The sequence below is a fragment of the Leptopilina heterotoma genome, unplaced genomic scaffold, assembly GCF_015476425.1.
Source record: "Leptopilina heterotoma isolate Lh14 unplaced genomic scaffold, ASM1547642v1 Lhet_40, whole genome shotgun sequence".
In the NCBI taxonomy this organism is placed as follows: Eukaryota; Metazoa; Arthropoda; class Insecta; order Hymenoptera; family Figitidae; genus Leptopilina; species Leptopilina heterotoma.
Genome location: NW_025111064.1, coordinates 232145 through 258694, shown reverse-complemented (window position 1 = coordinate 258694; position 26550 = coordinate 232145).

The following is a 26550-nucleotide window of genomic DNA, read 5'->3' as shown; positions in this document are numbered from 1 at the left end:
ACTAATAAAGTGTATTTACTCCATTTCAAATAAGCCACATTACAATTTTATCCAATATTTAATTATTTAACCAACATATCAATATTTAACCAATCAAATCATATTTAACCCATAAAACAATGTTTTTGAAACAACCAATATTCTATTTAATTCATTTTCAATATGTCAAATTCCAATTTTATTCAATATACATATCCAATAAGCCCTAAATTCAATTTTATCCAATATATATTCTATTTAATATATTTCAAATTCGTCAAATTCCAAATTCATCCAATTTACATATCTAATAAGCCTAAATTCAATATTATCCAATACATTCTATTTAATCTATTTCAAATTCGTCAAATTCTAATTTTATCCAATATATTCTCTTTATTCCATTTTAAATACGTCAAATTCCAATTTCATTCAATATATTTCTCTTTAATCCATTTTAAATGCATCAAATTCCAATTTCATCCAATATATATATTTCTCTTTAATCCATTTTAAATTTTAAATACTTTAAATTCCAATTTCATCCAATATCCAAATTTCAATTTTATCCAATATTTCTTTTCTTATCTTTTATTTCATCCAATATCCAAATTTCAATTTTATCCAATATTTCTTTTTTTATCTTTTATTTCATCCAATATCCAAATTTCAATTTTATCCAATATTTCTTTTCTTATCTTTTATTTCATCCAATATCTAAATTTCAATTTTATCCAATATTTATTTTCTTATCTTTTAAATAAAAAAAATCAAATGTTATTCAAAACAGAAAAAAAATGTCAATTTCTTTATCCTTTAAATTCAAAATTAAAAAAACTATATCAAATGATAATATAATATTTAAAAAAATATAACTATACCTCTCTCAAAACACTTTAATTACCTCTCTACAAATTGTAGAGAAATTATACAAAAAAAGAAAAGAAAATATCTAATGTTATCCAAAATAAAAAAAAGTATATCAAATAGTAATGTGATATATTCAAAAAATGAATATACCACTCACGAAGCACGATTGTTAACTCTCTACACTCCATACAAGGAGTGATGTCCAAGTTAGTCCCGTGAGGGAAAGAAGCCTTCCCCCACCATACGGCACACCAAGTCAAAACTGAGCCCTGAGCAACCCTCACAGCGGGGATCGCTCGGACCCTTAAACTCTCATTAAGGAAAACTGTTAATGACTTTTTCTATAAAAATACAAATTTTTTAAAAAGTAACATTTTTTATTTTTTATTAACATATTTAAATTCCTTACTTTCTTACGATTCTATACATATGTTGTTTACCAAAAAATGTTAAAATTAAAAAAATTTATTATTTTTCCAGATACATAGAATGAAGTTAACTCTACCAAAAACCATACCTATTATTAAATAAATATTTAACTTAATCTTTAAATTTTAACATTTTTTTGGTAAACAACATATGTATAAAATCGTGAGAAAGTAAGGAATTTAAATATGTTAATGAAAAATAAAAAATGTTACTATTTAAAAAATTTATATTTTATAGAAAAAGTCATTAGCAGTTTTTCCTAATGAGGGTTTGAGGGTCCAAGCGACCCCCGCTGTGAAGGTTGCTTGAAACTCAATTCCAAGTAGCCCTCGCAGCGGGGGGCGTTTTGCTCCCTCTAACGGCGAACAGACATACTAAAAGCGAACAGACAAAATATATATATGCAAACGGAATACGGACTTTAATATTGTTAATTTAAAGAGAAACGAAAGGTCTGCTCGAGAACCTGACCTATTGTTTGAAGGGTTTCTTTCAACCAGTAGGCAGTCTATTGAGTGACCAGTGAGCAGAGAGAGAGGGAGTTGCATTGGTAGTCTATTTTATACTTAAGTTTATATACACTGTAAAAAATTTAAGGAGTTAACGGACTTGGGAGTGAAATTTTTCAAGTTAAAAATCAACTCCAAAAGAGAGTTAATTTCTAACTCCCTTTATTCAACACCCGCGCGAGTTATTTTTTCATTAGGGAGTTAACATTTGGGTGTGAAGTTTTAACTCTCTTTATTTAACTCCCCTGTCATTAACTTCTCAACGGGTGCGACTTTTATAGAATCCCCTGGGGAGTTAAAATTTAACTCTCTTTTTTTACAGTGTAGTTACAGTTTATTAACAGAATTTTGCAGTATATAATACAGAAAAATAAAAGTGCAATGTGAAGAACACTTTTTTTTCTTTTTTCAAAATTAAAAAAAAATAAGACGAAAAAAATTTTTTTGATTAAAAATAAGGATAAGGAGGTAAGTTTTTAAAAATTCTGTAAAATACTACTTTTTAATGATATAAAATGATTTTTTTTGTAATTTAGAAATGCAAGTAATAAATTAACAACTTTCCCGTTTAAGTCACTAAAATTATCTACTTTTTCAACAATTAAACTTGTAAAGAAATTTAAATAACTTTCTAGAATCATTTTAAAAATGCTTGATCTCGTCCTTGAGCACTGAGCCGCGTGGTAACCGGCGTGAGACGAGGCGCCCGGGACGCAATTTATTCTTTGAAATTTAATAACTCAAAAACAAAAAAAAGGGCATTCTGAAAATTTACATGCTAATAGAAAAAAATCTCAGCTTTCGTTTGCAATAATTTATTTAAAAAAAAACAAACCGATTTTTGGGAAATTGAAAATTAATTATTAATTATCAAAAATTAGGGTAAATTTTTTAAATATTAAAAAATAAAATACACCATTGGAAAGAGAACGAAAAAACCTTTCAGAAACATATTCTAAAAAATTTCTCCCATTACAAGTATGTTCACAAAAAATTCACAAAGTAGCCGGTGTTGGCATTCGTAATCAGCGACCCCAAAATCCCCCAAATACTACGTTTCAAGTCAATCTGATCAATTTTTTATTTTGTTGTCCGCCATTTTGAATTTTGGAAAACGAATGTCATATTCGTAATCAGCGACCTCGAAAACCACTGAGTAACCGGTTTCAGGAACATTTAAGAAGTTTTTAATCAGCGACAGTCAACGGGTTAAATATTTTAGACTAAAAAACTGTCAGCAGAAAACTTTGATTCGACAAAACATAAAAGGCTATAGGTATTTTTTTTAATTTTGATAAGCAAATTATTTAAGAAGTTTTGTAGCAAATTTGTCAATGATTGATTTATAAATTTTTTAGGGTTCCGTACACCTACGGTCCCGGTAAAAACGAGTGTATTGAAATCGATTAAAATGATTACAAGTACAGCTGAATTCTTGAAATCAATTTAATCCAAACGAATGACATTTTTGTCCATCAATAAATTTATTCCAATCACAGTAATCTATTTGAACACATTTAAATTCAGTTGAATTCCTGTTAACATTTCAAATCTGTTAAAATGACGAAAAATGATATCAATTGAACCGCCGGATCGTAGAAGAGCATATAGCCAATGAAATTTAAATGGGCTATATGCCCTTCTACGATCCGGCGGTTCAATTTAATCTAGTTTAATGCGTTCTGGAAATTTTAAAAAGTGAAACCATTTGAATCCTTTCTTGAACATAAACATTGTTAACATTTTAATTTTTTTGGATTGAAATGGATTAAACTGATTACAAATATGCTATGAATTCTCAATCATTTTAATCCAAATCAATGTCGTTTTCGTCCTTTTTGTGATATCATTTTAATTCATTTTAATACACACCTTCTTACCGAGTTGTACCGACGGAACCTAAAGAGCTCAAATTTGGTCCAGATATGTATTGTCACTCGTAGATTACAGGAAAAATATGGCGAATGTGATTGGAGGTGATGGTCATAGCGTTGTTGCGTACACAAATATTAAAACAATACTTGCAACATTTATCGGTAATTGGTAGAATTAAAAAAATGTATTAAAATTATTTGACAAAAAAATAAATAAAAAAATAAATATTAAAGTATTAAATATTTAAATATTTGAAATATTAAAGCAATACTTGTAACATTTATCGGTAATTGGTAGAATTAAAATAAACAATTAAATTAATATATTAAAATCATTTGATAAAAAAAATAACTAATAAAATTAAAGTATTGTATATCTAATATTGTAAACAATAATAATAAGTAGAGGTCATCTTTTTACCATGGTAAAAACCATAAAAAAAACACCATAAAAATGTTGTTTTTCGCTCCTTTTCTCTCACAACAAAAAAAGAAATAGTCCTAGTTGTCTCGTTAAGAGGCATCTGAAAAAAACGGGTATTTCTTTTTTTGTTGTAAGGTGCATTGGTTCTGTGTTCAAAGTACCTTCTAGTACAAACTAGAAAGTTGACTTTGACTCCCGTTATGCATAAAAATGCAAGAGAAAAGGAGCAAAAAACAACATTTTTATGGTGTTTTTTATGGTTTTTACCATAAAGATGACTTATTCGCCAATTTTCACTATGATTTTCGTAATTAGGGCACAAAATTACGTAAGTATACCAAGTTCCAAAGAAATCGGAGCTATGTTGCTTTCGGTAGTATATCCGTAATATTTTATCAAATCTTTTTTGAATTTTTTAGCCTGAATTTGATAATGTTAGTCTTGAACCTCAATGACGAAAACGTAAATTCTTAACACTTCAAAAATCACCAAGAATAGTTGTTAAAAATCAATTAAAAGAACCCATCTGTGTTTCTTCTAACGAAGAATTTGACTCTGAAAGTTTTCAACTGATGCCTATAGACAAGGTATTAACCCCTTCAGTGTGTAGCTAAAATATAACAAAATGGTCCCAAAATGTGTAAGACCTTCTTGTGAATAAATTTTTATGACGCTAGGTACTAAGGGGTTCTTGGGGTCACTGATTACAATTCCGGTGTTAGTTTTCAAAATAGCGGATCCAATATTGCGGACACGATTTTGAAAAATTCATTGGATTCGCTTAAAATTCGTTACTTGGGGGTTTTCGTGGTCGCTGATTACGAATCTGACATTAGTTTTCTAAAATTCAAAATGGCGGATCCAAAATAGCGGTCACGATTTTGAAAAATTCATTGGATACGCTTAAAATTCGTTATTCGGGGGTTTTTGGGGTCGCTGATTACGAATCTGTTATTACTTTCTCAAAGTTTAAATAGTAAGAATTTTATTTTTTTTATTTTATTTTGTATGAAAAATTATTTATTTTGAAAATCTCACTTCAGAATCGTGATCAGCGATCCCAAAAACCCTTGAGTAAGAATTTTTGCAAATATACGTTAAGATGTTTTCTTGTTTGGGCCATGACGTGTATACACGTCATCCACTGTTTGGGCCAGTTTTTTTCATGACGTGTATACACGTCATCCACAGTCAAGGGGTTAATTTTTACAAAATAACAATTACATTTATTTGATAAATAAAAAGAACTAAATGAAAACTGGAACTTAAAATATTTACTCCCTTTTTCGAACTTTTCATCTACTTCTTATATTTAAAAAAATCTTATGTTCTCTCAAGATTCAATTTATTGTCATTGAAATCATCTCATTTTCTGTGAATCCAAGTAAATATTTAGGGAAGAGTAGGGCAAAATAGGGTAGGCGGGTCAAATGAGGTACCCCTGTTTTTCCAAGGTGGGTGCTTTTAATTTCTTTATTTTCGATATATATCATTTAAATTTGTTATATTATTCTAAATTTCTTTAGTATATTTTGTGTGATTGTATTAAGTATGAATCATCTACGTCGAGAGCGACATGGAGAGATAACGAAAGTGAAACGACAAGTGTGTAAGACACCAGTATCAAAAGGTTGAGCCTTACGAAAGGTTGTAAAATGGAACGACACAGTGTTTCTAATTCTAAATTATAATAAAGTTATTGTTAAGTGTGAATTAAACTATTATTTCCAAACTACCTCATATTCAAACATGGTAGCAGAGCATGGTTATATGTGTGTGTAAATGGAAGACAAAACTCTTGTGTTAAAAAGTGATAAAAAAAAGTACTTGAGAAAAACCTTTCTTAAAATATTGAAGGAAGTTCTGATTATAAAATTATCAGTAGACGATAATTTAAAACTAAAAGAAGAGATGGCAAGACTGGCGAAAATCGATGACATCACCATCCCAGTTTTTGATGGAATTAATTTCCCAAGCTGGAAATTCAGAATAATTAATATTTTGGAATACAAAGATTGCGAAACACCAGCAAAACGACAAAGAGTCGAAACTGATGATGAAAATACCTGGAAGAAAATGGACCTAAAAGCAAAAACAATGTCAATGATGACAAAACTTGAAAAAATGTATCAAACTAAATCTACGGCTTTACAAATAATCAACAGAGGCAAGTTGGAAGAAGTCAAACTAAAAAACTTTGACACTGTAGAAGAATTTTTTGTCGAGTTCGAAACTGCCTGTAACCAATTGAAAGCAGTTGGTGGAAGCCTATTAGAAGAAGAGAAACTAAACTATATAATAAAAGCGTTACCACAAAGTTACAGCAATATTGGTGATTTTATTGATTTAGTGCCTGAAGAACAAAGAACCGTAGAATATGCAAAATCAAAAATTAAAGAAAAAAGCTTGAGCAAAATCGATCATGATAAAAGAAACAATGTGAGTACGTTCGGAGCAAAAACGAAAGAAAAATGTTTTCAGTGCGGAAAAAGTGGACATTACAAAAATGAGTGCTGGTATAATCAGTACGGCAACCAAAACAAAGGTGCTCAATCTAACCAAGGTAGAGGAACACACAACAATCAACGAGGTTCACATAGAGGCTACAACAGAGGTGCTCAACGCGGCAGCGGTCGAGGCAGAAGTTCTAATCGAGGAAGAGGCCATAATCAACAAAGAAGTGAATCATCTGGCGATCAACACAACGACTACTCATCAGAGACGTGGACAACAGAAGTAATCAATCCCAGAGTAAACAAGGTAGAAAAAATTGACAATAACAAAGTTAATATGAATTGTAATGAGATTGTTTGGTTATTAGATAGCGGCTGTACTGACCACATAATCAAAAATGATAAATATTTCACTAATTTTATTTCATTAAAAAATCCGATAGATGTAAAATTGCCAGATGGTAAAAAATTAAAAGCCACTAAAATAGGTACCATAAAAACCTTTTTCAAAAATTACTACGAGGAAGTAGAAGTTAATCTAAAAAATGTTTATTTTGTTGATGGCATTAAACAAAATCTATTAAGTTTTTCAAAGATAACAGAAGTAACTACTATTGTAGCTAGAGAACAAAATGCCAAAATTTATAACAAAAATGAATAATAATTAATACTAATAATAATTATTTATAATATTGATAGCAGTTGCTAATAAAATAAATGGTTTATATACAATGAAAAGTCTTTTTAGGGAAAACAATGCTATTTATACAAATTCAATAAAACTCACTAATAAAGAAAAATGGCACAGAGCTTTAGGGCATGTAAATTTCCAATATTTAAAAAAGTTAGTTGACTATAAATTGTTAGAAGGTTTACCAGACAAATTAGAAAACAATATAATGAAGTGTGCAAATTGCATTCAAAGCAAAATGACTAATGTACCGTTTAAAAATAAGAGAACTAAATCTCGCGAAACTCTAGAATTAATTCATACTGATCTAAATGGCCCACATAGAACCACAGGTAATAATGGGGGAAAATATTTCTTAACCTTTATTGATGACTTCAGTAAATGTAGTAAAATTTATTGTATTAAAAGTAAAGACGAAACAGGTTGCTTCATTGAATATGTCAATCTGGTTGAAAATCAATTTAATAAAAAAATAAAAAAACTTCAATGTGATAATGGGAGAGAATATATAAATCGCGAAATTCTAAATTTTATAAAATTCAAAGGTATTGAATTATTACCCTGTCCTCCTCATGGTCATGAACTGAATGGGGTCGCAGAAAGATTTAATAGATCAGCTATGGATACAGGAAGATGTCTAGCCAAAGAGGCAAAAATAAATAACAAATACTGGCCCGAAATTATAAAAACTGTCTCTTATTTAAAAAACTGTACATTGACCAATACATCTGAAAATAAAACTCCCTATGAGATTTTATTTGGCACAAAACCCAATGCAAAACATTTGAAAATTTACGGAAGCAAAATTTTTGTCAGAACACCCGAGGTCCTTAGAAAAGGCAAATGGGACGATAAGGCTAAATTAGGCGTGTTAGTAGGTTACACAAACAATGGCTATAGAGTTTTGATAAATAATAAGGTAATTAATGCGAGACATGTTACAATTTGTTTAGAAAAGACTAGAGATGAGAATGAAAGTATCGTTAATGAGGAAAGTTTTATAAATATAAACATGCAAAACGAAATGAATGATAATGAAAGTGTGATAGCGTGTTTGAAAATGTTAGTGAGGATAGAATAGATATAAACACTGAGGTAGAAAAATCAAAAACTGAAAATAATAACCAGCGAAATTTAAATGTACGAAAAAAATCTACTAGACAACAAAGTCCTATTGAAAGATACGGTAATCCTATAACACATTATATATACGTAAATTATGTAAATGCAAATGTACCGAATACATTTGAGGAGGCGCTCAACTCCAGTGAGTCTATAGAATGGCAAAAGGCTATGAATTCAGAAATAAAAAGTTTAATAAAAAATGAAACATGGACTGTTGTTGATAGACCGAAAGTTAAAAAAATTATAGATGTAAAATGGATTTATAAACAAAAAAATGATAATACTTATAAAGCAAGATTAGTTGTCAAAGGGTTCCAACAAAAGGAGAGTTTTGAAAATGTTTATTCTCCAGTAGGGAAAATGCAAACTTTAAAGATTTTATTAAGTTATTGTTGTGCAAACAATATATCTATTAAACGAATGGATGTTGAGACTCCATTCCTAAATGGGACTGTAAAGTCAGAAATATATGTCAATGAACCTAAAGGGTATGAGACAGGTCATAATAAAGTATGTAGATTAAAAAAGGCTCTTTACGGGCTAAAAGAAAGTCCAAGAGCTTGGTATGACTGTTTCAACAAATGTATTGAAAAACTAAATTTTGTCAGAAGCAAGTACGACTACTGTTTATATGTAAACAATACAAGTAAAGATCCAATATATATTTTAGTTTTTGTTGATGACCTTTTGATTTGCTGTAAAGACGAAAACAAAATTAAAGAAGTAAAAACTAACTTAACAAAAAAATTCTCTATGAAGGATCTAGGTAAAATTGGTAATTACATAGGAATTGATATAGATTACAGTGAAGATAGAAAAACAATGACTTTAAATCAAACTAAATATATTGAATCTTTAGCTGTAAAATACGACTTAAAAGATGCAAAATTGTATGATACTCCTATGGAGAGTAATTTAAAACTAGAACAAGCTACTCAAATCGATGAAAGAATAGCGTATAGAAACTTAATTGGCGAATTGTTATATATTAGCACAGGTACGAGACCAGACATCTCTTACAGCGTAAATTACTTGAGCAGGTTTCAAAGCTGTTATAATCAAACGCATTTTAAATATGCCCTAAGAATTTTAAAGTATCTGTATAAAACTAAAGACCCAAAAATGAATTATTCTGACACGAGTGTAAAGAATGAGAGATTAGATTGTATGGTTGATTCTAATTATGCAGGCGATAATATAGATCGAAAATCAACTACAGGATTTATAATAAGACTATATGGCAATTTGGTGTATTGGAAAACACGTAAACAATCGACAGTAACTAAATGTTCAACTTTCGCAGAGTATACTGCTATGTCAGAAGCAGTGACAGAAGTTTTATTTTTAAGAAATTTACTCAATGAATCATTTAATTTGAAAATAGATACACCGATAAATATGTATGAGGATAATTCAGGTGCGATAGCGATTGCAAAGTTTGGCAATTACACAAAAAATTCAAAGCATATTGAAGTACAATACCATTACATAAATGAAAACTACGAAAATGGTACAATAGATATTATAAAGATTAACTACGAGTCAAATTTGGCAGATATTCTAACGAAAAGTTTAGATAAAACAAAATTTGTTAAAAACAGAAAAGCATTAAAATTAATTTGAAACTTATTACAATTCTATTGTTAAATTTAAAATATACTGTTGAAAATTCAAGGAGGTGTGTTATATTATTCTGAATTTCTTATTAGTATATTTTGTGCGATTGTATTAAGTATGAATCATCTCCGTCGAGAGCGACATGGAGAGATAACGAAAGTGAAACGACAAGTGTGTAAGACACCAGTATCAAAAGGTTGAGCCTTACGAAAGGTTGTAAAATGGAACGACACAGTGTTTCTAATTCTAAATTATAATAAAGTTATAGTTAAGTGTGAATTAAATTATTATTTCTAAACTACCTCATATTCAAACAAAATTGATAAAAAATGTTATTAATTATGAAGACACTATATGAAAAAAAAATTTTCTGAAAGTTATACAACTTCAAAGTTTTAAGCAAAAAAGATATGAAAGTTTTTCGAAATTCAAGTGCTTACAAATCTTTTAGGGATAATCTATTTAATTTCGCAAGTATGGGATCTTTTTCAGCACTTATTGTTGAGTAATTTCCAATAGGATTGATTGTGAAATTGTTTAGAATAACTGGGAAACATTACATTTTGTTGTAATATGCAGTGTGGGACTAAATGAGGTATACCTATGTATTGGGCCATGTCGGGTGCTAAGCCGTTTCATTGAACCTATTTAAAAACATTATATTAGGCACATTTCAAAACTTTCCACAGAAGAATCTATATTTTTGTTTCGAGGTATTTATAATATCGATGTTTTACTATCGATATTTTTCATTATCTATGTTTTTTTGTTAAATTGTAATAAATTTTACTTGTTTTCATAATAATAAATAATCCTACTTCTTGTTTCTATTTATAATCTCATATCACAAGAATTTAACAATTTTTGAAAAACTATTCCATGTTTAGCACCTTCTCAAAAAATGCAATATAAGTTATTTCAAAAATTATTTTTTTCTCCGCTAATATCAAAATTTTTCTCAACCTAAAGGTACACTCTCATCTCTACTGCCTGCCTGCCTGCGCAGGCAGGCGCAATGAGAGTGAGAGAGAAAAAACATTTAATTTGAATTTTCTGACTCTCTTACTCTTATGTGTTACCATGACAACCGGCAGGCAGGCAGGCAGTAGGAGCTGTGCTAGCGCCTTAAGAGTACAAAGAATAATTCTGATTATTAGTGGAATCGATTTATTCGTTTGGTTTCTTGTAAACAGCCAATTACAAAAAGGTACCCCTTTTTGCCCTGCTCTCCTCTACAAAATAAATATTTTAGTAGCGAGAAATGATGACTGATCCACTTTCATTGACATTAAATTAAAAATTAAATATTTTTTGTTTACTAACCCTTTTTTAAATTAAATTACTTGGTGGTCATTTACAAACTACGCACAACTTGACCCCCCACCCTTAGAAGTAACGTTGTTTGTGAACTACCCCTTAATTTATTAATTATATATTAATAATTATAGGAGATATAACCCTTCATCTGCAGGTCAGAAATGATTAAATTCTTAATTGAAAAAAATATTTGAAAAATTCTAAACTAATTTCTATAATGCGTAATTAATTAATTATAAATTTTATTATTGTTTTAAATATTTTAGAATAAACTTACCTTCAACTAAGTGCTTAATTACTTTGAAAAATTCGAATTATTACACACAAGAGATGATTCCATTTTAATTCTAAAACATCAAAATATTTCTAAATACATTTCACTTTTATTAACATTAACACGAATTACATTATTGTGTTCTTCACATTAACTTCAGTAAAATCCAAATAAGTCAGTCTTTTTTTTAAGTTTATTTAAAAATATCTTGTCAATTTCCCTAGAGGGAAAATTACAAATAAATGTTCGCTTTTTAAAAACTTAATATAAAAGATATAGGGAGCAAATTTACTCATGGACAAAAATGTATTATTTTACCATTAATATTTTTTTTGTATTAGAAAAAATGACAGCCTTTATTTTCTGTCACCTGATGTGTAGAAGCGACATTTTATGCTTGTTTGATAAAAACTATTTTAATTTATATCGGTTCGTTAAAATAAATAAATTCGATAACATTTATTTAATGATATATATTTGTTTAAACCATTTTAGCAAAAATATGAACAAACTGTTTCCTTACAAGAAAAAATAAGGCGGAAATGGTATTCAAGAAAGAAAACCGGAACACGTTGAACAATATTTTGAATGTCGTAATCCAAACATCTGAAAATCATATGTACATTTTTTGCTCTTACGAATAATATAAAGGAAATTTAATTTAACTGTAATTTTGTAAATATAATAAAAAGGGGCTTTATTTAAAATTTTATAGGTATAATTTATTATTTAATGTATAATAAATTACTAGATAGAAAGAATATTGTATCAGTTTAAAACCTATTAGCAATTCAATTTTTCCTATTTCTGATTTAAAAAGAAAATAATTTCTTTTTAAAAAACTTAAAAAGTCATAAGGTCATGTTATTCAGTGTAATGTTTTTCCATAGTAAAGTATATGGTGTACATGACCAATAAATAACATTACCTTACAGAACTTAATTCAATGATATTCAACATCTACCATTTTAATTAAATTTTCCAAAAGAATAAAAACTTTACTATGGAGAATCAATTAAATTATTTTTTAATTTAATTTCAAAATATAATAATTTTTTTTAGCTCAAAAACAATTCCGCAACAGGTTAAAAAACAAACAATCTTAGGTTGAAAGTCAAAGAAAAAACACTGTTTAATACATTTTTCTCCGTTAAAAGTACCTCAATTATTTATACATTTCTTCACAATATTTCAATTTTCTAATAAAAAATTTTTTAAAAATGAATTTTAGTTAAACTTTTACATAATAGTTAAATATTAAAAGTATTATAGCATGAATTTTCTAAAACGAATTAAATTTGGAAAAGGTTTGAACTTAAAAGCTTTGAAAATTTGAATTTTTCATTCTATTAACTAACAATTCTGTAGAATTGAGGGCATCCGGGAAAATCACCTCCAAAAAGTGTTTTCCCGCGTGTCGTCTCACTGCTAAATAAGTTTTTATAGGTTTGGTTCAGATTTATCATGATAATTAGGGGAATTCGTGCTGATATTATAGAAGTGGGCTTTTACATGGTTTTTGACATAGTCCTATGTAGATTCCCATTTAAGGATTTTCAATAGGATTATAAACGAAATTTCTAAATTATAACTATTTAGGAAATAAAGCCTGTCGAAGACGGGTAGAACAGCTAGTTTCTGAAATAAATAATTATTGAAAAAAGAAATTACAAAAGCTGGATTTTTGGCATTTTTGGCTAAAGTGAAAGACAATATGGCGGCGAGTACACAGACAAGTGGATCTATGCGTCAGTGGTCAAGGATTTGTTCATTTGTTAATGTTCATTATTATTATTGTTATTAATTGTTTAATAACGATAATGTTACAGTGTCAAGTATGGAAAAAAATGAAGCCGATATATATTTATCTTTTCAGTTCTGATAAATTTGACATGAGGCAATTGTATTTTAATCCTACGGAAAAATTAAATTGCAGTTATCATTGTCAGAAAATGACCCTTTTCTTCACTAGCGAAAAATAATTTTTTATGGTTTTATTTTTAAAAAATAATTTTTATAAAGTTTTCTATCAAATTCTAGATATATTTATTTATTTATTTAAAGTAGACTTGTTTAAAGCACGACGTGCACATACAAGGAAGATACGCTTAAACAAAATATAAATCATTTACATAAACGATCGTTGAGGACATATATTAAAATGTTAACAAAACGTTTAATTACAGAACGGTTACTTGACGATAAGATAGTTAACAATTTTTAAACAGGGGGAAGGCTACATTGAGCGAAAATTCTTTTGAAATATAAAGGCATATCTAAATGTAAATAGTTCTGAGAGTTATGATAAAAAGGAAGATAACAATAAATTTCCAAACTCTTAGATTTACTAAAACGCAGTCCAAATCCCGATTCTTAGTAAAATTTTCGAAAGCTTTTTAAGTATATGAACACGATCGAGACCAAATGACCCAGGAGTCATAGCGTTCCATTGATCCAAAAGACCACAAGGCTCAAAAAGAACTGATTTTAGTTGGATTAACCAGTTTAGATTGTAATTTGGGTTACTTTTAGATAATAATAATAACTTTTTAAAACATAACCTGGGGTACCGAGAAGAATCCATTGTAGAAATCCCTCTCAATGCCATCCAAAAACTGCAGACCCCAAATCTGGCATCCATAAAACAAAATACTCAATGCAAGACTCTAGAAAAGTTTAGTATTAGACTCCCAGGAATTAGCCCCGACAGTATAGATCAATTTCAAAACAGATCCCACCGCGGTATTTGCTGCACTGATAGCTTTTCTTAAAGCAGACGCAAATGAGGTAGAGTTGTGAAAATAAACACCGAGGTAAACATATTCATTCACCACCTCGATACGACTGTCCCCAAATATAAATGATCTAAAGTTCTTTGCTTTCGAATTACCGAATTTAGTAAAGATTACAATTTTAGTTTTGTCAACGTTTACAGACAGTTCATTCAACTCACAGTAATCATACAAGGCATTCAATTTATTAGAAAGTTCTATTGTCGAATCGGCGAGAAGAACATAATCATCCGCGTAACCTAACATAAGTATTTCAGATAAGTTATTAATAGAAATTCCTCTACAACCACGCTTTATAAAATATTCCTCCATGTCAGAATTAAATAAAAGAAATAATAAGAGGCTAAGGACTTCACCTTGCAGCACCCCACGCGTAATCTTTACATTATTAGTAGATCCTTTATTTGTACTAATACATGTTGATGCTTTTGAATAAAAATCTATCATGATATTAATTAGTTTGGAGATCAACGTGATCGGTCTGTAATTCTCCGGGTTTGAGGTATCGCCTTTTTTGTAGAGCATGAAGGTGGATAGACAACCCCAATCTATTGAAACTTTTTCAGAAGATAAAATTTTGTTAAAATAGTTATTTAAAAATAAAATCCAATTTTGGGGTAAGTGTTTATAAAAATCAAAGTTAATACCATCCAAGCCCGGGGCCTTCCCATTCTTACAGTTAGAAATACTTTTAACAATCTCAACAACTGTTATACATCCATCAAGTTCAATAACCGATTGAGGAAGTACATTAAAAATGTTATTCGAAACATTAGGGGTCAGAGGGTAGCAGTTTTTCAGATAATCCATCTAAGTTTCAGAATTAATGTTATTCAGATGAGATGCACGGGGACAGGTTGCGTTGACAATTTTCCAAAATTGAGCTGCTGATTTACAATTATTTATTGCTGCAAATCAGTTAGAATAAAACATTTTTTTTTAATTTAACGGTTTTCAAGTACATATTTTTTTATAATAACTGTTTCTCGAAAAAATCGAAAATTTAGATCTTCTGCAATTTTTTAACGCTTCTGAAACTCGTTTCTGAGGCGCATGAAAAGTCTCCAATTTTTATTTTCCGAATCTATATTTTATCGAAATTTTTTTTATCTAATAAGAATTAATTATATTTTCTTTTAATCGAAAGAATAATTGGCAAAAACATTATTTTCTTGATACTGCGAAAGAAAATTTTTTATAATCTTCATAAAACTGAATTATCATTTCTAAAAATTATTATTTTTTATATTTCTTATTTACACTAATATTTTCATTTTCGAAGTGTCAATTTTGATAAATTTTATTTTATAGATTTGTTAATAATTATAATAATTATATTCCCGAATTATTATTCAATATAATTCAAATATTACAGAATTAGCAATTCTTAAAAAATTTATTTTTCCTAATAATATTTTTTTATAATGTGTAAATGTTCTATATTCTAATGTCTCTAAATTTTATTTCATCGAAATATCATTTGTTATAAAACTTTTTTCTTATAAATGTTTTTCAAAATAATTTTAACTTTTTCGAATTAACATTACTCACAATTTTCTTGAGATGCATGATTTTCCCGTAAACGCCAAGTGGTCGAATGTTCAAATGGTCGAATACCAAGTAGTCGAATCGTTAACTGATCGAATGCTAAAAACATCGAATAGACAAAACGTCGAATGTTCAAAACATCGAATCGTCAAATAGTCGAATGTTTAAAACGTCGAATTCTCAAATGGTCGAATGCTAAAAACGTCGAATCGTCAAAAAATGAATTTCTCAGGTAATATCTTAGCTTTTATAAAAAACTTTCTACTTCAAAGAAAACTCAAAGTCAGATAAGCCAATACTGAATCTAAAATGGTTGAAATGGTAAATGGAGTCCCCCAAGGCTCAGTGTTAAGTGTTCTATTATTTTTAATCATAATGAATGACATTACCAGCTACGTCAAACCTCCAGTTAAATGCCACCTATTTGCCGATGATTTCACCTTATCTCTTAAAGGTAAAGACATCAAAATCTTAGAACAAATTGCTCAAAATACTCTAAATAATTTACAATCTTGGTCAAATCAAACTGGCTTCAAATTCTCCGCCAGTAAAAGTGAATCTATAATTATATCAAGAAAAAGAACCCCAGTACATTATGAACTGACATTAAATAACATTCCTATCAAAAAAGTAAATTCAATGAAAATCCTTGGTCTAACATTCGACAACAAATTCTCTTGGTCCCAGCATATAAATAAAGAAATTAAAAACGGATTGTAAACTTAGACTCAATATTATTAAATGTCTAGGATCAACCAAATGGGGATCCAGAAAAGTATGCCTACTTAACACATACTCTGCATTGATTCTAGCAAAATTTGATTATGGTTCCATCTTGTACGACTCCGCTAAAGAAAAGATTCTAAAAACGCTAGAACCAATCCAGAACTCAGCACTGGGAATTAGTATTGGTGCATTTAAAACCAGCCCTATATCAAGTATACTTGCTGAATCAGGATTTACTCCATTAAAATACAGAAGAATGCTTCTATGTTTAAATTACAAATACTCCAGTACATTAGATTTAAACATTTCTGACAGTGAAATAGAAATGTACGAAAATGTACCACACCTACCCAAACCTCTCAAACTCCGAATATCAATCTACTCAAATAATATGAATTCTACTTTCATTACTTGTAATCCTCGAACGTATTATCCTATAGCTCCTTGGGAAGAATCTCCAATCTTCATTGACAACGGTATGTCAGAAAGAGTAAATAATTCATCGTCTCCCGATTACACTACTCAAGTATTTATGGATCATATTCAACCATTCGTCGACTACTGCCATATTTATACTGATAGATCTATCATAGAGGAACAAGCTACATGTGCGATCTCAACCAATAATGACATAATCTTCTCCTGTCGTCTTCCAAACCAATTTAATATATATTCCTGTGAAGCCTACGCAATTTTAAAATCACTATCTCTAATTAAAACATCATCGTCCATCTACTTCAAAAAATTTGTCATCTTCTCCGACTCATTGTCTTGTTTAATATCAATGCAAAATAAATACACTACTACGCCTCTTATCCAAAATATACAGCGTCTTGTTAAGGATCTAAGTAGTAATAATGTCATTATCAAATTCTGCTGGACTCCTGCCCATAAAGGTATAAAAGGAAACGAAATTGCTGATCGTTACGCAAAAGAGGCCACTAAATTTCCTGACATAAAAAATCTTTGAATTTCCCTGACGGAAATAAAAAAATGGAACTCTAAATTAATCAAAAACAAATGGAATGAAGAATGGAAATCGATAGATTCTAAACTTCATGAAATTCGAGACAGTACTTTTGAAAACATACCGACCAACCCCGCATCAAGATCAGAAGAATGCTACATAACCAGACTTAGAATTGGTCACACCAACTTCAGTCACATTCATCTAATAACCAAATCTGCTCCAACAAAATGCCCCAAATGCGACGATGTATTGACAGTCAAACATCTTTTTGATTGCCAGGAGTATCAAGTGGAAAGAGAAACCGTGTCCATCACAAATAACTACAAACAATCCCTTAATACTTCTAAAGGTTTAAATCAAGTGCTCAAATTTCTCAGAAACATTAATATAACCAACAACATTTAAGAATTGTAACAACTACATTGTTTTCTTTATTACTATTTTTCTAATCCAAGATTGTTTTATTTATCATTATCTTTCTAATGTAATAACACAGAGGTCACTTATGACCCTGGCTGTTCTATAGCGACTTTAAATAAATGGAAAAAAACGAATTTTTTATTAAAAACGCGCGCCAACTCCAGTGTGGGAACAAATAGATTGTCATGAAAAATACAGTCTAAAGGTTACAAATATTATTTGTTTTTAATAATTTTTTTTAAAATGAAAATTTATAAGATTGAGCACCGATTTGTGGCGGCAGAATTTTGAAATCTAAAAAAAATTTTATTTACCAATAAATATGAACAAAGGAGAAAAAAAATTTACTAAAAATTAGTTAACAAATGTGTAGCATTCATATTTTTTTTAAGTTAAGATATCAGATTTGATCTGATAGGTGCGCAATATTATAAACTTTCATTTAAAAAAAAATTAATAAAAACAAATAATATTTGTATTATCTAGACTGAATTTTCCATGATAATCAACTTTTTCCCACTGTGGAGTTGACGCGCGTTTTTAATAAAAAATTCGTTATGTATATTCCAAATTGAAAATAGGGTAGAGTGGGGTAAAAAAGCCACATTTTTACGTTTGATGCTGTAAAATCTGTACTTAAAATTTTTTTCTCAAATTTCCAATTGTTATTGAAAGTTTAGTTATTAAGCTTGAAAATTCTTGACGGAAATATTTTTTATCTCATAAAAGGACTAAGTTATAAGAGTTTTACGAAAGCACTGCAAGTGGCTTTTTTGCACCACCTGGTGGGGTGAAAAAGCCACCCTACGATTTTAGCAAAACATGTTATCAATTTAGGTATTTTTATAGTTTTCCTTATTTATATGACAAATAGTCTTATTTGAAAAATATTTTAATAAATATGAAAGAGTTTTTAGCAAGCAAAATTGAAAATTATATTAAGTTTAACTGTTTTCGATTTGCACTGCCAATTTTTCGTACCTTTTTTAGAAGTTCTCTTTAAGTTTCACCACAGATAACATATTTCGTTGCAACCGTTTATTCATTGTTTATTTTTTTAATGCACTTTGAACTACTTTTTCGTCGTGTTTAATTTATTTTATTAAATAAACACGAGAAATTTTGTAAAATAAGAAGGTTAGTTTAAATAGAAAACAAGTGAATTTCACAAAATATTCAATGGATTTTTTGCCCTGGCTTTTTTACACCCAAGACCAGTTATTAGAAAAGCAAAAATAAATTGTTAATTTAGTTCAATTTCCAAAAATTAACATTGTATACGTTTTCGGTATACTTTTCTCCTTATGTACATTTACTTTTATTATTCGTTCACTTAATCAGATTGTAATATGCTTGAAAAGTTCACCAAAATGTTTTCAAAAAAGCAACAAAAAATTAAAATTACAATAAAAACAATATTAATCTAGGTACAACATTCAAACTAGATTCAAAAGTTGCGTATTACCTAATAGTATTTATATTCTAAACAGCTGATAAATCGGCTTAATAGTTTTTAAATAAAACTCAAATGGCTTTTTCACCCCACTCTACCCTACCAAAAAAATTTTTTTGGGCTTCAAGAAGAGACTACTGAGTACACTTCCTATGAGTTTCATTGCAATTGGAGGGGTAGAACACATAAATAATTGAAATTGTTTATAAAATTGTTATTAAAAATATGGAATTTTTAAATTTACAAGCTTGCAAATATTTTCTTTTAAAAGAGTGAACAATTTTGTGTAATCTGTGTAAGTTTCATTAATTTATTGTAAACGGCTTTGGAGTTATTAATTTTTGTTTAAATTTTTTATTATTTTGTTAATGCAAAAACAATAACAAAAATTTAAAATTTCAAAAAACGGTTAAAAGTGTTTTTTTGTTTTGTTGTAAACTATCGATTTTCATAAAAGTTTTAACATTTTAGAAAATTAATGAAATTTTTTTAACACAGTTAAGCTGGTCTGACCCATTTAAAAATGTAAAGTTAGCCGGAACATCACCCGAGCAACGACCATTTAAGAGAATAAGGTCATTACATTCGAAATTGTTTATAATCTGTTTACCTCTAGTATTTAAAACCTGGTCAAAAGAAAGTCTTTCTGGAAAAACTGAAGTAATATATTGGAAAAAGAGAGGATCTAATTGGTTCAGTTCCGCGACCCTACAATTAAAATCTCCCCCCCAAGAATATCAGGGTATAACTGAAATCAGTAAATAGATTAACTAATATGTGTAATTAAAATTTTCCAAAAAACTATCTATGTTTTCAGTCGGAGATAAATAGATCAAACCGAGAATAAAATTAACATTGTCAGAAAAAGACTTAATTTTAACAAAAATATAGTTATTTGAAGTAGCTAACGTTGAAGCAGAATACAGACGTGGATTAAAAGCGATGACAAGACCCCCACTAGGTCTACCTTGAATATAAGTTCTCGTTGCCGGGATCTGAATATACTTGAAGACGGTGGCATCCAATGATTTTACAACAGCAGACTCATTCCAGGTTTCAGTAACACACAAGATATCCCGAGAGTTGATAACATCCCTGATATCGCACAAATGGTTCCAGAACAAATGGATGTTCCAGAAAAAGATTTGGCCCTCTGCTGAATTGTTAAAAAGTATGGAAGATGACTCGCCGCTACTTTGTTGCTATTCAATATTGTCGAATTTCAACTTTTTGGCATTAAGTGTGCAAGATAAAGAATCTAGATCACGAGAAGCCGTGTTAGAACTCTGAGACAAATAATTTGTCAAGAAATTTTTCTTTTTACCCGCAGTTTCATTCTTTTTTTAGAGGAGCCTGCTTGACGTCCTCTCTTTTTGTTTTCAGAGTTAGAATGATTAGAAGAGTCTTTGTCACGAGATTCAACCTGAGAAGCTTCAGAATCATGCACTAAATCCATAAGAGAATTGGAGGCAGAATCCTCGATAGTTACAATCTTATTAATTAATTTTGCATTTATCCCTGAGCTACGCATGGCACGAACTCTCTCTATTAATTAATGGCGGTGTTTTCTTTCTTCTTTCGTGCGGTCGTTTGTTATGACTAAATTTCGAACTCTTAGTTCTCTAACTTTTGAAAAAACCGTTTTTACCCAACGACTAGCAATAAACTTAATAATCACAGAACGGTTGCCCTTATTTTTTCCAAGTCGAAAAGCATCCTCAAAAGCCAAGTCAGGAATATTCAGCCCCAATTCAGAGAATATTTGACAAATCGAGTGAATTAGCATGTTGTTGATAGAGTCTGAGTTCTCCAGGTTGAAAAGAATAATAATTCTTAGCTCTTTGAATATTGTCATAGCGTAATGTACTTTCTTCTATAGAACGAAAACGATTATCGTGAGCATCGAGTCTATTGATACTAGATTCCAAAATGCTGTTCGTAGATCGTATTTCCTTTTTCAATTCCGAGTGAGAAGCAGATAGCTCACAAATTTTTTTAGTATATCTATTCAATGAACATATTTTACATTGACCTTTTTGACACTTTATTCATGATAATTTTTTGAACTTTTTTAATCCTACTTTTACGGTTTCAAATTTTTTTGGAAAAATTTATTTTACAATACCAGTTAATAATTTAGATAAAACAAGACCAAGAGCGCTAATAAAAGTTAATTAGTTTTCGAGAAATTAAAAAATTACGAAAAGCATGCAAAATCTAGTATTTTTTCTGTATCTGACAGAATAGTCAACGAAAATTCTTCGATCAGGTCAGTCTTTTCATAATTTCATTAGCTTTCAGGAAAAAAATACGAAAAATTTTTGTCATTCTTATTTTTTACGTTTTAAGCATTTTTCCACTCATGAAAAAAGGGGCGTCCTGATACTCACGGACGGCAGTGTAAATAAAAATTTAGGTAATTTTAAATGAGTCACAATAAACAATTCAAAATTAAATAAAAAGAACAATTGGCATAGAAAAAGGAAGGAAGCAAAGAAGTCGACTGCGGAGCTGTCGACGAAGCGCTAGTTTATGTAAATAATTGAATTGTTGGGAAGGATTTTGTTAAAATATAAAAGAATAATTGAATTATTTCAAGAAAAATTCAATTAAAATTGAATTTAAAATAATTGATTTCTTTTGAACAATTTTATTAAAATATTTAAAAATAATTGAATTCCTGTGAAAAAATTGTAATATTTTTGTAAATAATTGAACCACCGGCAACCAAAAGGGCATACGCGTGACTTTTTGGTCGTCGGCGGTTCAATTGAATAGTTTTAAGGGGGAGTGACACCTTTGACCCGAAAAAAATCGATTTTTTTTTTGCTTAAACGATACTTTATAATGTGTAGAATAGAAATTATATCATTATAGATGATTTCGAAGTTATTTTATGTGAAAAAAATAAAAATCTGCAAAAGGTGTCCAAGAACGCTTCAAGTGCTTTCAAAACTTTAAACGCGTTTTTCTCGAAATGACGTTTTTCAAAACGGTGGGCAGTCTAGCTAGAACAGTTTTGATCGGATTGACTTCGGACAAAGTTTTTTTTTGATCGTCATTTACTAATGCTTTCGAGTACGTAGCGGATTTTTTTTGGTTTATTTGTTTCTTTTTGGCAACAGATTTTTTGACAAATTTTCGCCCGAAAAATCGACTTTTTACTTCAAACAACTGCCAAATACACAAAAATTAATGTTTTTAAAATATCCTACGTACTTGAAAGCTAAATCTATGTCAGATTCAGAAAAACTTTGAATTTTTGATTTAGATTAAACGGTCTAACTGTAATCTTGCCTACCGATTTGCTCTACAGAGAAAGGAGGCCAACTTCGGCGCCCTCTAAAGGCAACAAATTTAAACTTTTTTTACGTATAAATATATTTTTGTAAACTTAAAAAGTTAACAAATAAATCCCTCAAAACCAAATTTTGTTTAATTTATTCCCGTGTCTTAAAAAAATTCATGAAAAACAGGTTCAAAAGAGGCCCCAAAGGTGTCACTCCCCCTTAAATAATTTGATTATAATTTTTGAGAATAGTTTTTTATTTCTAGTATTACCAAACTTAAAATAGTAGAAATTTAAAGAAAAACACACAGAAATAGTAGCTTTTAGTATATATATAAAAGAAGGTTTAATTTAATAATAATATAAATTTATTGGAAAATTAAAATTATGATTATGATTATTATTCTCTTCTTCCGGTGAATCTTTGTGAAGCCCAAGCTTGTTTATTTGGTTTATTCTACAAATATTAAATTTATTCGTCGATTGTAAAACAAAAACTGTAGATTTTTCTAGAAACGTAAGTATAACAAATAAATTTAATTAATTAAACAAAATTTCTTAAAAATTCAATTCCTTAGATTAAAATCTCTATATTCTGCTTGTATGTTAGAATTTATTCTGTAATTCATTACATACTTTGCTTTTTGTTACTTTAACAGACTTTTTGCTTAGTCGTTTAATTTACAAAATTTTTAAAAATCCTTTTAACAAATTTTTTCTATATGGGACTATGTTATATGTATAAAACCCTGAACAATTGTCCGGATGTATGTGTGTGTGCATCCCGATTTTTATAAACACGATAACTCGAAGAGGTTTTAACGAATTTGGCTAAAATTTACCAGGTATATTTATCATAAAAATGTCTCGAAATAGATTGATAGACTTTAAAAAATTCTCAAAAAAAATTTTTTTTGACTTTTTTTTAAAAAAAATTTTTTTAAGTTGGTTATTTTTTTTTTATTGTTTATACTCCTGCCCTATTGGCCTTACGCACTTCGACAAGAGTCCCCGAGAAATACTTTTTTTGGATTAAGCATAACCATTCTACATAAATTTTCTATATATTAACCTAATTTGCGTCTACAGCCGACTTTTATTAGGAGTACTCGCATTGCGCCTGGACCACCCGTCAATGGGTTTTCTCGCCAGAGAAGAGGGAAACTGTAGAAAACCTCTCCTGAGTACAACCGGTTTATCGACAGTCGAGTTCTAATGGTGTGTACCGGACAATAATCGACGGTGCACATCATTATACCTCGACGTCAAACCTCCCGCTCAGATTGTCTCACGTGCCGGAAAAATACCAAGCCAAGTGGGCGCGAACCAAGGATACTTATACCCTTGGTCCTTAAACGACCGCCAACGCCAGGCATCTATCCGATTGAGCTAATCTGTCGGTTTTAAGTTGGTTATTGAAATTAATATATAATAAAATCTTGTTCTTTGTATCAGGACGAATTGATTGGTATATACAAAGTATAAATTGTATGAAAATTTATAGAGTTAATTACAATTAAAGCTGAAAAATTCGCATTTTTATCAAAAAATGAGTTCTTTCTGCAAAATTATGTTGCTGTATAAGAAAATGTTACTCATTTATTTCTAAAATCTTATTCTTTGCACTAAGACGGATCGATTGATGTATATAAAGTACATATTCTATTGAAAATTATGGAATTAATTACAATTAAAGTTCAAAAATTTACTTTTTTACTAAAAATTTGTTTGTTTATTTAAAATTTCATTAAAAATTTTATTCTTTTAATTAAAACAAATGAACTTGATTTTATAAATATTAGATACGAATTAAAATTAAATTTGGATGAAGTACCACGGGGAAAATTTATTATTGAATGGGAGTAAAAGAATCGGCAATGTTTCGAGAATCAATAGTAACAAAGAATTCGAATTCATCTAGGACTAAGAAAATAAAATTAACGAAGTTGGTAATCAAATCAAAATTATATGGTAAAGGATATTGTTTGTGAAGAAAATCTGTATATAAAAGGAAAATATTCAAAAATTTCTAAAAAATTTTATATTTAGGTAAATTTATTATTCATAAATTATTATTAACACTTATTTTTATTAATGAACTTGAAAGCAGCAAATCTCAGGAATTTTTTACGCAAAGTAAGGACAGACCACAAATAGATTTCTTTCATGATTGACAACTACTATCGGGTCAAAAAGTATAGAGCCCTCACTTTAATATCTTACTAGCTACATATACCTCACTCGCTAACGCTCGTTCGGTTGTAATTAAACTTATTTGTTATTACTTATTTCTTTGTTTTTATTTATTTGTGCTAAGTAAATATTTACTGGATATAAATATTTTAATTTATAGTATCAAATATATAGGTATTTGTAGCAAATTCGAATTATTTGAGTCAAATAATTGGATCTAATAAATATTACTTTAAATCAGTTATAGGAAAATTACTTGATTCAATAATGCATAGTTTTTAATTCAAATAAATATTTATTTGCATCAATAAAATATTGTTTTTAAAATAACTAAATACTTATTTGTATCAAATATGCAATTATTCTTCATAATTTATTATGTTAATTCAGACTAATATACTTTTAATTGCTTTAAATATAGTCCAAATACTCAATTTATTTGCATCAAAACAAAGCAGTGTTAGATTCAAATAAATCTCAATTTGTATTAACCCTTTAACGCCCAAATGTGCTGATTTTTAACTTCAGTTTCAAGCTCATAATATTGAAAGAACAAAATTATTTAAAATTCTACAAGGACATATCCCTACGTTTTTAGGGTCGCTTTTTCGAATGGCATGGTCAAAAAAAGTGACTGATTACGAATCTGAAGTCAGATTTAAAAAATTCAAAATGGTGGATACAATATGGCGGACAATAAAATTAAAAATGCATAGTATTCGCTTCAAATTTGTTACTTGGGGGTTTTCGGGGTCGCTGATTACGAATCTGAAATCAGATTTTAAACATTCAAAATGACGGATTCAATATAGCTGGATCATAAAATTAAAACTTTATGCTATTGGCTATTTACATATTTTACCTCCGAGTAACAAATTTGAAGCCAATACATGAAGTTTTAATATTGTCGTCCGCCATATTGGATCCGACATTTTGAATTTCTTAAATCTGACTTCAGATTCGTAATCAGCGACCCCGAAAACCTCCAAGTTACAAATTTTAAACGAAGGCGATGCATTTTTAATTTTTTAGTCTGCCATATTGGATCCGCCATTTTAAATTTTTTAAATCTAATTTCAGGTTCGTAATCAGCGACCCCGAAAACACCCGAGTAAAAAAATTTCAAGCGAATACTATGCATTTTTAATTTTATTGTCCGCCATATTTGATTCGCCATTTTGAATTTTTAAAATCTGACTTCAGATTCGTAATCAGCGACCTCGAAAATCCTCAAGTAACAGATTTCAAGCGATTTCAAGAACTTTGGAAAATTGTATCGGTATCACAACTAAAATTGGATTAAAAAAAAATACTTCTCAAAATTTTATATTTTTTGAGTATTTTTAAAAATAATAAGGGTTAAACGTCACTTTTTGGAAATTTTGACCATGCCATTCGAAAGAGCGACCCCAAAAACATATGGACATGTCCTTGTAGAATTTTTAATAATTTTTTTCTTTTAATATTATAAGCTTGAAACCGAAGTTAAAAATCAGCACATTTGGGCGTTAAAGGGTTAAAGAAATGAATTTTTTTCCATTTCCATACGTAAAAGAATTTTAAAAATAGGGGAGAGTCTCCAGTTGTAAGACGGGTT